At 32.9% G+C, this 13,999-nt stretch overlaps 1 pseudogene; it reads left to right on the top strand.

Moving 5' to 3' along the window:
• Window positions 11,768–13,513, top strand: LOC104711364 (annotated as a pseudogene).

Raw genomic sequence — 13,999 nt, 5'->3', positions numbered from 1 at the left:
GGATAAGCCGACCCGGATGACTGAATGGAGGCCTATTAGCTTATGTAATGTTGGTTATTATCTCGAAGATTTTATGTCAGCGACTGCGTGTGTTTTTGCCAGCATTGCTGAGACACAATCGGCGTTTGTGGAAGGAAGGTTAATTGTAAACAATATTTTGATTGCTCAGGAGATGTTTCATGGCCTCCGCACTAACCCCTCTTGTAAGGGAAAGTTCATGGCCATCAAAACAGATATGAGCAAGGCCTATGATCGGGTAGAATGGTCTTTTGTTGAGATTTTATTGAGGAAATTCAGCTTTTGTGAGAAATGGATTTCGTGGGTCATGTGGTACGTGACTTCAGTTGAATGTAGTGTTTTATTAAATGGCCAATCCCATGGCTCCATAATTCCCTCTAGAGGGCTTCGTCAGGGAGATCCTTTGTCACCTTATCTTTTTATTCTTTTCACGGAGGTTCTTATTGCCAATCTTCAAAAGGCAGAAAGGTCTAAACTTATTACGAGTATTAAGGTATCAACTGCTTGTCCGGCGATTTTGCACCTATTATTTGCAGACGATAGTCTGTTTTTCTGTCGGGCCACAAAGGAGCAGTGTGAAGTTATTTTAGGGATTCTCAGACAGTATGAACGGATTTTCTGGACAGCAAATTAAATTCCAGAAGTCCTCGGTTCAATTTGGACACACAGTCGATGCGGGTGTGCGTGAGGAATTAATGGGTGTATTGGGTATTACTTCTTTGGGTGGTATGAGTTCATACTTGGGCATTCTGGAAAGTCTTGGGGGGTCGAAAACGAAAATATTTCTCTTTGTTCAGGACCGTTTGCAAAAACGGGCTGGTGGGTGGCCTGCTAGGTTGCTATCTAGGGGGGGGGGGAAAGAGGTGATGATCAAATCGGTCGCAACCGCTGTCCCTACTTTTGTTATGTCTTGTTTTCGACTTCCGAAAACAGTCACTTGGAAACTTACTAGTGCAATCTCTAACTTCTGGTGGAGCTCTTCTGGAGAAACACGGGGTTTACATTGGATCGCTTGGGATAGGCTGTGTGTTGATAAAATGGAAGGAGGTTTAGGTTTTCGGTGTCTGGATGATTTCAATACCGCACTGCTGGCTAAGCAACTTTGGCGGTTGATTTCTGTTCCAGACTCTTTATTTGCGAAAGTTTTTAAAGGACGATATTATAGGCATTCTGATCCTTTGGATCCAATTAAATCTTATTCCCCATCCTATGGCTGGTGGAGTATGATTTCTGCTCGCTCTCTGGTGAACAAAGAACTCATTAAACGGGTAGGATCTGGGGATTCCATTCTAGTATGGTCTGATCCCTGGATCCCTGCTCAATCCCCGAGACCAGCATTGCGTTCAGGATCGTTAGTCGATCCAACGTTTAGAGTTGAAAATTTCATTAACAGGAGTTCGCGCTCCTAGAATTTGGCTTTGCTTTCGGCTTATTTCGAGTCGGAGGATGTTGCCCTTATCTCTGCTTTAACCCTAGGCAATCTGACCACACCGGATGTTTTGGGTTGGCATTTGACAAAAACCGGTGTATATACCGCTAAATTTGGATATCAAGCTTTGCGGCAAAAGCCAGAAAACGACACCCCAATTTTAGGTCCCAATATTATTCCTTTACAGGCATTTGTTTGGCAGATTTGGTGTCCACCAAAGCTTAGACACTTCTTGTGGCAAGCAATTACGGGTTGCATGGCGACAACAGCTAATCTGCGGCGACGCGGACTGAGTTATGATTTGGAATGTGCGATATGCGGAGGGGCGGAGGAGACAGTCAATCATGCCCTTTTCTCATGTCCTCTGGCTCGACAGGTTTGGAGATTATCCCAATTCCCGACATCTTCGGGTGGTTTTCCTTCAAACTCGGTCTATGATAACATGGATTCACTATTTTGGAGATTTTAGGATATTCCTTCGGTAGAGGTATTTCCATGGATTCTCTGGTATATCTGGAAGGCCAGAAATGATAAATTATTCAGCAATTTGGATTCAAATCCGCTAGCAATTTTACGGACAGCGGAAGAGGAAGCAAAGCTTTGGTCTTTAGCCCAAGAGGATCCCTTGGAATCCTTACCTCAGGGCGCGTCTCGGTTTTCCTCTATGTCTTTGGCTCATACTAGAGACATAGTTAACGGATATGGTACTATTTACCGATGTTTTGTGGATGGATCCTGGAAGGTGACTGACCAGTTTACAGGTAGAGGATGGCACTACATTTCTCCTGAGGGAGAAACTCCCACCATGGTGCATCTAATTCTCGCCGTAGCTTGACACCCCTCCATGCCGAAGTGGAAGCTCTCATATGGGCAATGCGCTGTATGATTGGCGCGGATAATGAGAAAGTTGTTTTTCTCACAGGCTTTTCTGATTTGGTGAAGATGGTGTATTCGCCTTCCGAGTGGCCTGCTTTCAAGACATATTTGGACGTTATTGAAGACGACAAGAATGAATTCTTATCATTTTCTGTAGTCCAGATCCCCAGATCACAGAATGGTAGTGCGGACAAATTGGCGCGTCGTGCTAGAGTGGAGTCGCATCCAATTACCTTTGTGAACAATTTCCCTGCTAATTGGCTCGTTTGAGCCAATCTTGTATTCTGCTGGCAAAATACATAAAAAATAAATAACTATTAAGTAGCCCTTTGTTGGAAAATCAGAGATTACATATAGATTAACCATAAACTAGTTTTAAGATATTTTTAATATTTTTATAATCTATATATACATTTTTGGAGATATTTATAAATAAAAAAATCCTGAAGTTCATTAATTATTAATTTATTTTTTATTTAATTAATTAATATCAAATTTTAATTTTGGAAAACAAGATTTCTCATCATAATAAAATTCCAAAATAATAGGAACCACTCCCTTTAACATTAAATATTAAGTTTATGATTAATTTAATTAATATTAAATTTCGAATTTTACAAAATTGTAGGAATTAATTCTATAAATACACACAGTATTTTCCTTCTATAAATCACTACTTATTTAATTGTATGTTATAGATTCTATAATATCTTATTATATAAAGCTTGATGACAAAATTACTAATTAACAAGATCTTGACACGTGTCAATTATATCATTCAGATGTTGACACATGTCAATTCTAAAATTATTAAATTTTTAGAAAATAAAAATGTAAAAATTCAAAACCTACCATAAAAAGAAAAGATCATTATAAGGAAATTATATATATATATATATATATCAAAAATTCAAAATTGTAATATTGTTGACTTATTTTAATTTTAAGTTGTTAATTTTACAAGAAAATTATTACTTTTATATAAGATAAAAAATATGATTGTGAAAATTATACAACTAACTACTGTTTGTAGAAAAATGTAAATACTCACCTTTACATAAAGAAAAAGATTGTTGAAGTAAAAGATTTAAAATAAAAATTGATCGTTTCATATTTTTTTCACCAATCAAATCATTTATTTAAAACGACTGCTATTGTAACATATAAGATAGGAATATGTAAGACAGATACATTGATCATAAATTATGGCATGCGGGCTGAGGCCCGATGAGGAGCCAACATTTGGCATGCAGACTTAGGTCTGATGAGGAACCAATAAAAACTCAAGGTTTAGGCCTATGAGTAAAGGAAAGTCCAAAAGTCGAGAGCAAATGACGCCTGGAGCGTGAGTCTATCGCCTAGAGGTGACCTTCTGTAGATCGGTCGCAGGAGTGCGGGCCGTGGAGATGGTTGCACGGGAGTCCTTGACTGATGGTTGTTCGAGATTCGAGGACGAATCTATGTTGGTGGGGGAGAATTGTAACATCCGTGTTCCGGGAATAGAGTTTGGGTTATGTTGAGTAAACCAAAAGAGTGAATTTTAATTAATTTTGGTTTAATTAAATCCTGGTTTAATCTAATTAAACCAAAAAGCCCTAATCTCTTTCTCAACTCACGCCTCCTCTCATGCTTTTGTGTTTTGGTCGACATTTTCATCTGAGAGAGGGAGAGAAAGACAGTTAAGTGTTGGTTATTTGGTGCAAAGGAGAAAGAGAAGGAGATCAAGCTTTTTCCTTAGTGTTAAAAGAGAAACAGAACTGTCAGGGTTTGGGAGAAGGAGGATTCGACTGGTCAAATCGTTTTGAAAGGAGATATTGGCAGTTTCGTGGGGCGTTTCTTCTCATTCGCTGATTGAGACCAGCGGGTGTTACGGGAACGATTGCGGTTTCATCTATAATCTGATCGTGCTGAAATTTTGTGGAAAGCTTCTGGACGTATATACCTTGCTTTTCACCGGAGGGATTAGAAATTTAACGGTTAGTTTTGATTTAAATGGTGCGGGTTTATAATTATTGCTTTTCATGTACAAAAAAAATCAATAATAAAATATTAATTAATTTTTATTTAAAATACACTAATATATATATCATATATCATATATTTTGCTAGAAAAGACAACATTAGCTAATTATTTATCATACTAGATAAGCCCCGCGGTATTACGCGGGTAAAAATTAAAAAAATTATTGAGAATAGTTAAGTAGTAACATAAATGTTTTTAGAATTTATCTTGTAACATTTTAATATTGAATATAAACCTCTTATATTTCATTTAATACTCTTTCAATTCCATTATATAAGAGTTTTATAATATTTTCTCAAATTTCTATGTTCAATTTTTATTAATATAACAATTTATGACTATTTGAATTATGCAGTATATTTCCTATTGGTAGAAGTTTTATAAATGATATAATATTTATTGTTTATTAATTTTTGTGCTTTGACCCAAAAACTCTTATAGGACAGAAAGTACCATTTAAATATTTATACCATCACAACAGACCATATTTTAAGTTTAATTACACATTTCATCTTAATGCATAGAACTAAATATTTTATATCAAACACAATTAATACCTCATATCAAATCTATATTTTAGTAAGAACTGAAAATATAAATAAAAATTAACAAAATATAATTGCCAAAAAAAACTCAATCAACATTATTTAAGATATATTTGTTATGTCGTTATCTCATAAGTACTAATTTTACCTCATGTCATAAACAATTTTAAAAATGAGTAAAATTTATAAAATAAAAACATATATAAAGATACAGAGAAATTCTCAATAACTGAAGATTTATTCCTATAATTTATAATTTGTTTTCAAATTAAAGATTAAACAATTTAATTTAATTGTTTATAAACCTATCCCAAAGTAAAGAGATAAAAATAGGTTATTATTTAACTAACAAAATTATTTTTATATATTAAACAATAGGTTAAATAATGTTTTTCTTTTATACATCCATCAACGTATAATTATTGCTTTTCATGTACAAAAAAAATCGTCTCATATTTTTTTCACCAATCAAATAATTTATTCAAAAAGACTGCTATTGTAATATATATAAGATATGAGTATGTAAGATTAACGTATATGTTTTTGTAACTATAAAAATATTAAAGTAAAGAGATATATAATTGGTTATTTAATGTGTTCATAAATAAAATTTGTTGGTTGTAGTAAAGACTAAAGAGTATATTTTACAAGTAAAATATTTTTGTGTGTACAAATAAATTTTTAGTGGTAATGTAGATAGTATATTAGTAAATGGATATACATTAGTGTATTATTGCAAAAAAAAAAAAACAACTATTTTCTTTAACTAAAAGTTTATCTCTTTACTTTTATACATTTTTTTTACTTACGAAAAGAATTAAATATATATTTTTGTTAAATTTTGATTTGTTTTAATAACTTTGAACTCATCTACAACTATTTTCTTTAACTAAAAGTGTATCTATTTATTTATTTTTTTCAACCAAACAATAAATTAAAAGGAAATTCTTCGGTTAGTTGCCCAAGCCGGAGGGAAGGGGTTTACAAAAGAAACTTCAGAGATAAGAGAACGCGAAGCACAGGCAAGATACTCCGCCTTCGTATTTGCCGCAAGCGGGATCCAGGAGATGGAGAATAGTGGGAAGATCTCCAGCGACTTAAACTCATCGAATAGGTTGGAGAAAGACGGGCAATCTTGGACTGCACAGTAGTGAGTAACTCAGCACAATCAGTCTTAAAATGTTGACAAGTGATTCCTACATCACGTATCCGCTCTATGACCCACAACAACTCTTCTAACTCTAAAATTAAAATAAGTAAACAATATTATAATTTTGAATTTTATGATATATATATATATATAATTTCCTTATAATGATTTTGTCTAAATTTTAAAGCTGTTTAAATTTTATAATTTTCTTACAAAAGTTTTTTTTTCTTTAAAAGATTTTAAATAAAATTAGTTAAAGAAATACAGTCTAAGTTTTTTTTTTCTTTAATCCATATTTTAAGTTTAATTACACATTTCTTCTTAATGCATAGAACTAAATATTTTATATCAAAGAATTAATACATCATATCAAATCTATATCTTAGTAAGAATTAAAATTACAAATAAAAATTAACAAAATATAATTCACAAAAAAACTGAATCAACATTATTTAAGATATATTTGTTATGTTGCTATCTTATAAGTAATAATTTTACCTCATGTCATAATCAATTTTAAATGAGTGAAAATTATAAAAGAAAAACATATATAAAGATATAGAGACATTCTCATCAAATAACTGAAGATTCATTCCTATAAATTATAATTTATTTCGAGTTATCTTATGTTTTAACATATGCATTACAAAAATACTAATATTTTTACATCAATTTTTAAAAAATTATACATATTAATATTTGAAAACTTTTTAATCTAAAATAAATTTCATCGTTAGACATTCAGTTTAGTAATCATATTTAACTATTTATTTCATTGTGAAACCATAATTCACTTCTTCATGGATTAGAGTTAAAATTTTAATAACAAAAATAATATGAGCATCATATGAGATAATATGGATATTGGTTAGTATTTTAAATTTAACAGTAAAAATAGTCAGTAAAAATATCAGTTAACATCCACAAAATTTTGGAAATCCAAAAATATCCTAAATATTATTCTTCTTCTATATGTCATAATTTCATAAGTAATATACTTTTTTTTCTGGTTTCTCATATTACTACATGCATTAAAAACTTTAAAATAAAACATGTAAAACTATACTAATACACATCATGTACTAAAATTTTTTCCTTATTTGACAAAATTACTCATTAACAAGATCGTGACACGTGTCAATTATATCATTCAGATGTTGACACATGTCAATTCATTATTAACATTTTAAGAAAATAAAAATGTAAAAATTCAAAACCTAACCTAAAAAAGTTTTATATAAAAGTAAATAGATAAAATAAAATATATTTTTATTTAAAATCTAATTATAAGATAAATTATATATATATACCATAAAATTGAAAATTATAATATTGTTTAGTTATTTTAATTTTAAGTTGCTATATTACAAGAAAAATATTACTTTTTATATAAGATAAAAAAAGGATTATGAAAATTATACAATTAGTTACTGTTTCTAAAAAAATGTAAATACTCACCTTTACATAAAGAAAAAGATTGTTGAAGTAAACAAAAAAATAGATTGTCTCATATTTTTTTCACCAATCAAATAATTTATTCAAAAGATTGCTATTTTAATATATATGATAAGAGTATGTAAGATTAATATATGTGTTTTTGTAACTATTAAAATGTTAAAGCGAAGAGACATATAATAGGTTATATAATGTGTTCATAAAGACAATTTGTTGGTAGTAGTTAAAATTAAAGAGTATATAAAATATATTTGTGTGTACAAATAAACTTTTAGTGGTAATGTAGATAGTAGATTTATAAAATGGATATACATTAGTGNTATTATAGAAAAAAAAAAAAAAAAAACTATTTTCTATAACTAAAAGTTTATCTCTTTACTTTTCTACATTGTTTTTACTTACGAAAAGAATTAAATATATTTAAATTTAATTTTAATTTTAATACTTTTGAACTCATCTACAACTATTTTCTTGAACTATTTTCTTTAACTAAAAGTGTAAGAACCATCAATTTGACAACAAGGTGAAGAAACATGGACATCTGAGGACGGAGATGGAGCCGACATGACTGCCGTAAAAGATAGTGCCTCTTCCCTGACTAACTTATCACTCAAAGCCTGAGCAATTATATCATTCGTCTCGATATCTAAACCTTAAAAAAAAATATTTATGGCCTTCCAGATTGCCCATAAAAACCATGGTAATTGAAGAAGTTAATCATGATCACCCTATTGAGAGACATCCCTCCAGAAAACAAAATCCAAATTTGAGTACACCGACTCATATGGAAAACCCTCTGATGAGACTGGAGTTAGAGATAAATTCTAAACTTCCCACGAGTGAGGGCATTCAAAAAAAAATGTGATCAATAGTCTCAACCGTAGAGTCGCCCCTTTTACACCAGATGTTTACGTTGGACACCTCGGTGTATCTATTTACTTTTATATATAGCTTTTACTTACTAAAAATACTTACTTTAAATTCTTTGTTAAATTTTATTTTATTTTAAAAACTCTAAACCCGCACATCAGGCGAGTCCTAATCTAGTAAAACAGTAAACCTCAAACAAAATACTTTCTACACTAACTAATATATATATATATATTTGTAAGGTTGTACATTTTCAAAAATACAAATTAAATATTAGTTATATATATAGTTAATCTACAAAAAAATAACATTTTATTTTTATTAAAAATAACCCGCGGATGAATATCTAGTTAATATTAATATTAGAACTTTTAGTAGTTATATATTTCAGTTGCGTGAAAGTCAGTTGTTATATATTTTTGATAACCAAATGTTACATCCAACATCCAACATTCTATTTACAGCGAAAATATCATTTTCTGTTTTTTTCGGTTTTACAACTAATTTGGGTAAAATCTCGGCAGAGCACCACCGCCGAACGATTAACCGGGGCCTCGGCGACTTTGGCGGCAACATATTTAAACAGGACTTAATAAATTATAAAATTGGGTAACAAATTAGGATTTTACAAATAAATACCACAAACAAAATAACTTGTTTCTTTTCGATCCTTACACATCAGCATTTTGGTGAAATATGGAGCTCGCACATCAACTTATTTATTTACCGATGAAAACATTTCATTAATACAATTCAACTTTATTTTTTACACATCATCAAATAAAACATAGGGGAATTGGGTTGTATAACCAAAAAAAATCTATAATTCACAAACTAACCATACTAACCATGAATCAATTATATTCTCTATATTTATGTATTAATGGCAGCCTTTTTTGTTTTTGTTTTTTTCTTTCTAACCATGACCATCTCTTCCACCACCTATGGCCACTTCCGATTTCCGGCCACCACCACCTCCGGCCAACCACCACCCTACCTCCGGCCAACCTCCGGCCACCACCACCGCCCTACCTCCGGCCACTACCCCTACCCACCTCCAGCCACCCTAACTCCAGCCAGCCACCACCCCATTCACTACCACCAAACACTAAAATGGTAATTTTAGATACCCTCTATGTTTTTTTCTTAATTTTTTCAAATAGTGTGCTATATTCTTCTATATTTTTTTTTTTTTGTCACACAGCTAATTCACCCTAAAACATAATTGGATCTTTGCTTGAAATGTAACTTGGATCTTTGAGGAGCTTACACTAAAAACAATTAATAAATTATGTTAAAAAACTGAATTTGTATATAACTCACAAATGATAAATAATGTTTTTCAAAAATTTATCATTTTTTTTTCAAGCGTTTATATGCAGTGGACACTTCTGTGTGGCTTTGGATTAGAGACAACTCTATACACGAGGTGGAACAAATGAAGAAAAAAATGATAAGTATCAATGAAGAGACAGAAAAGAGACATGGAGATATATTGGAGTTGTTTGTCCATTAAAAAAAGAAGAAGGATATATTCGACTTGGTACTGAGATATCATTTGTTATCTGCTTTCTGTAACTACCTCTACAATAATTAGATAGTTTATTTCTTTTGATACATGACATATGGAGTAGTGTAGTGTATCGGGGAGATTAGCAGGGGAATGTGAGTATAATATTTGCTTTTCCAATTTGTACTGTGAATTTAGACTTCATGGAATTTATAACCATTAAGCTTTCTGAATAGAACTGGAGTATAATTCTTTTTTATAGAATTGCTTAGTTACAGTTCCATATTGTTAAAACTCTTGAACTTGGTATAGGAAGTGGCTGTCAAGAAGTTCCTTGATCAAGATTTAACCGAAGAAGCATAATTTGCATTAAAACAATTCAAAAACTTAATTAATTAAGCTATGTGATTCCAAACAACTTATATTAAAATTATAATTTTAAAAATAAGAAACAAAAATATTATATAAAAGACAAAAAACTAAAAGCAATCCCGCAGAGAGTTTAACTTAGTACATATAGGTACTGATTCGTGAACACAAACAAAGTATTACAAATGGTATAACTTTAAAATTTTACCCATCACAAAAACTTTATCAGCAACTTTATTTAAAGCTTACTCTCAGTTTTTTGTACAGCTTTCATGTAAAGCTATTTCTTACAGTTTTGCACTGTTGCGTAACAACTTACAACTTTACCTTACAATTTTTCTGTACATTTCGCTACGTACCGGAACCATTAAGTCAAGGTTTCTAAAGAGTTTTTTTTTTTTTTTTTCGCAGTTGAACTCACAATCTATATCAAAAGAGTCGATCTTGAATATCCTTATTTTTTTTATTTTTTTTTACAACAAAGAAACAAGATTGGCTCAAACAAGCTAATGCGAAGGTACATTGTTAACAAAGGTAGCTAAATGCGGAACTGTGCGAACACGTCGCGCCAAAATATCAGCTTTGCTATTTTGAGTACGCGGGACGTAGGCTAAGGAAAAGGAAATAAACTCATCTTTGTCTGCCTGAATGTCCTCCAAATAAGGTATAAAGGCTGGTCACTCAAAAGGCGAAGACACCATCTTCACTAAGTCAGAGCAGTCGGTAAAAAAAACGACAGATTGGTTATCCGTTCCAATCGTACAACGCACAGTCCAGACAAGGGCTTGAATATCCTTATTTTTCAAAAGGAAAATAATTTATTTTTCCCGATCTGTCCTATATTCGATTCTATCTTTCTTTTTCCTCCTTGCAGGTCGGTGGGCGGTTCCTTTTAGCGGCCTTACTGATCGGGCTTCGTTTCTTCGCTAGGCCGAGCTTTTCTTACTTGAGTATTGGACTATTTTTTTTGTTTAAATCGGAGTTATCTGGGTGGTACAAATCTACTATTCTACCGTGGTTACCGCATAATTAAACATCAATTATTTTATCATTTGTGTCAAATATCGCTAGTTACATACAAACCGTTATACTGTATACATACAAATCGTATACTGTATATACCATTACCAACCCTTAATTAGATCCAATAATTACACCAAGATTTAAGAGTGGAGAACCATACGTGTAGCTAGCTACTTTTAAAGGAAATATATTGTAATTATGTACCAACTCTTTGGACTTTGTTGGAATAATTGCACCAAATACGGAGAACCACTTCTGAGGAAATTTTGTTATATTTGGATACTATTATAAAGTTTAGCCTCATGAGTCATGACATCTTAATTATTATTTAAAACCTCCAAAACAATACCTAATTGGCTAATTTGGCTAAAAGCCACCAACTCTTAAGTGAGCCAAAACAAAACAACCAACATGTGATTCTTGGAGTTAATGTCACTACTATAAATGTCACATTAACGTGTAGAAAAGTTTAGAAAGAGTAGGTGCCACAGGAGAAAGACTTAACAATATAATATGGAATATTTGGAAGATTGCAAAAACTTTTCAAATGCAAATGATTTTAATAATAATTTGGATCAATTATTTAGATGTGTTCCGCATTGAGAGATGATGGCAAGAGAGAAAGAAGGTAATAAGCAAATAAGCAATGGAGAAAAGGGAAGCCAGGAGAAGAATAGTGTTAGTTCCAATACCAGCACAAGGTCATGTTACTCCAATGCTGCAACTTGGGAAAGCCCTTTACTCGAAGGGATTCTCAATTACAGTTGTTGAGGGACACTTCAATCAAGTTAGCTCATCTTCTCAACACTTCCCTGGCTTTCAGTTTGTCACCATTAGAGAAAGCTTACCAGAGTCTGATCAAGGAGGAATCGAGTTTATGATAAAGCTCAACAAAACCAGTGAGGCAAGCTTCAAGGACTGTATAGCTCAGTTGCTGCTACAACAAGGCAATGATATTGCTTGTATCATCTACGACGAGTTCATGTACTTCTGTGGAGCTGCAGCTAAGGAGTTCAACCTTCCCAGTGTCATCTTCAGCACTGAAGTGCTACAAATTACGTTTCACGCTGTGTACTAAGTAAACTCAATGCTGGCAAGTTCTCGGTTGACATGGAAGGTGCCCAAAACAATATTAATAACACATCCAAAAACCATTCGTTTCACTGAAACTTTGTAAATTTTTCTTTTTTTTTTCTGTTTTGTAGATCCTGGAATGCAAGAAAATATGGTGGAAAATTTGTATCCACCACTACGATACAAAGACCTACCGACTTCAGGATTGGGGCCACTAGAAAACCTTTTTGAGCTCTGTAGGGAAGTAGCTAACAAAAGAACAGCTTCCGCTGTTATCATCAACACAGTGAGCTGTCTAGAGAACTCGTCTCTATCATGGTCGGAACAAAAAATTGGAATTCCGATGTACGCTATAGGCCCTCTTCACAATATGACAGCTTCACCGCCTTCTAGTTTACTTGAAGAGGACAGGAGCTGCATTGATTGGCTGAACAAGCAGAAACCGAGGTCAGTGATATACGTAAGCATGGGAACTGTAGTTCAAATGGAAACCAAGGAAGTGCTGGAGATGGCTTGGGGATTGTGTAATAGCAACCAACTTTTTTTGTGGGTCATCCGACCAGGTTCGATCCCTGGTTTCAATGGGATAGAGTCACTGCCAAAAGAAGTCAGTAAGATGATCTCAGAAAGAGGATACATTGTGAAACGGGCACCGCAGATAGAAGTACTTGGACATCCTGCGGTGGGAGGCTTCTGGACCCACTGTGGATGGAACTCAATACTCGAGAGCATGGCAGAAGGAGTTCCAATGATTTGTAGGCCCTTTCATGGGGAGCAGAAGTTGAACGCTATGTATATAGAGAGTGTTTGGAGAATAGGGTTTCAGGTTGAAGGTAGTAAAGTGGATAGAGGAGAGGTTGAGAGATCTGTGAAGAGGTTGATGGTGGACGACGAAGGAGCCGGGATGCAGGAGAGAGGCCTTGTTCTAAAAGAGAAGCTCAAAGCCTCTGTGAAAAGTGGGGGTACCTCATACAACGCTTTGGATGATCTTGTCAAGTACTTGAAGACACTGAGAAAATGTTGAACTTTATGTATTATTTGAGACTATTGAATTGTATTGATCAAGCTGGATCTTGCAACATTTAAAAAGTACGCGCTTATTTTTTTTTGTATGCAAATAAGAAAAATCAATATGAATAACAAGTGTCACGTACGGCTTTTGCTTTTTTCACTCTGTATTCGACAAAATCTATGCAAACAATGTCATGGCTACCTTGAAAGGTGGTCTAAAATTCTCTGTTTCGGGTTTCTCCTAGTGTCTATAATGTTGTATCACTATGGTTTTAACCTTTTCGTTGAACATAAAGGACAACAGGATGAACTAGTTCCCGATTTCATCCCCTAAGATACAATTACAAAGCATTTCTGGTTTCACCATTTGCATCATTAGAAAGCACAATTGAGTTTAATAGGAATACAGTTGACAAACGGACAGCTTCCACTGTGATAATCAACACAGTAAGCTGTCTAGAGAGCTTCATCTCTGTTGACGACACTCAAAACAGATTTTGGAAATGTGTAGCCGATTTATATATAACAACAAAAATCTGTTGTTTTGTGTCAGATTGTGCATGGATAAAATAATTACTAGATGTCTAACATATTTGTTTTTAGCTACGATAGATTTTGAAGGTGTATTTGTTACTGGTTGTTAGAC

This window comes from Camelina sativa, chromosome 9, assembly GCF_000633955.1.
Source record: "Camelina sativa cultivar DH55 chromosome 9, Cs, whole genome shotgun sequence".
Classification (NCBI taxonomy): domain Eukaryota; kingdom Viridiplantae; phylum Streptophyta; class Magnoliopsida; order Brassicales; family Brassicaceae; genus Camelina; species Camelina sativa.
Note: the sequence above shows the minus strand (reverse complement) of the source record. Positions and strands in the feature narration are given on the sequence as shown.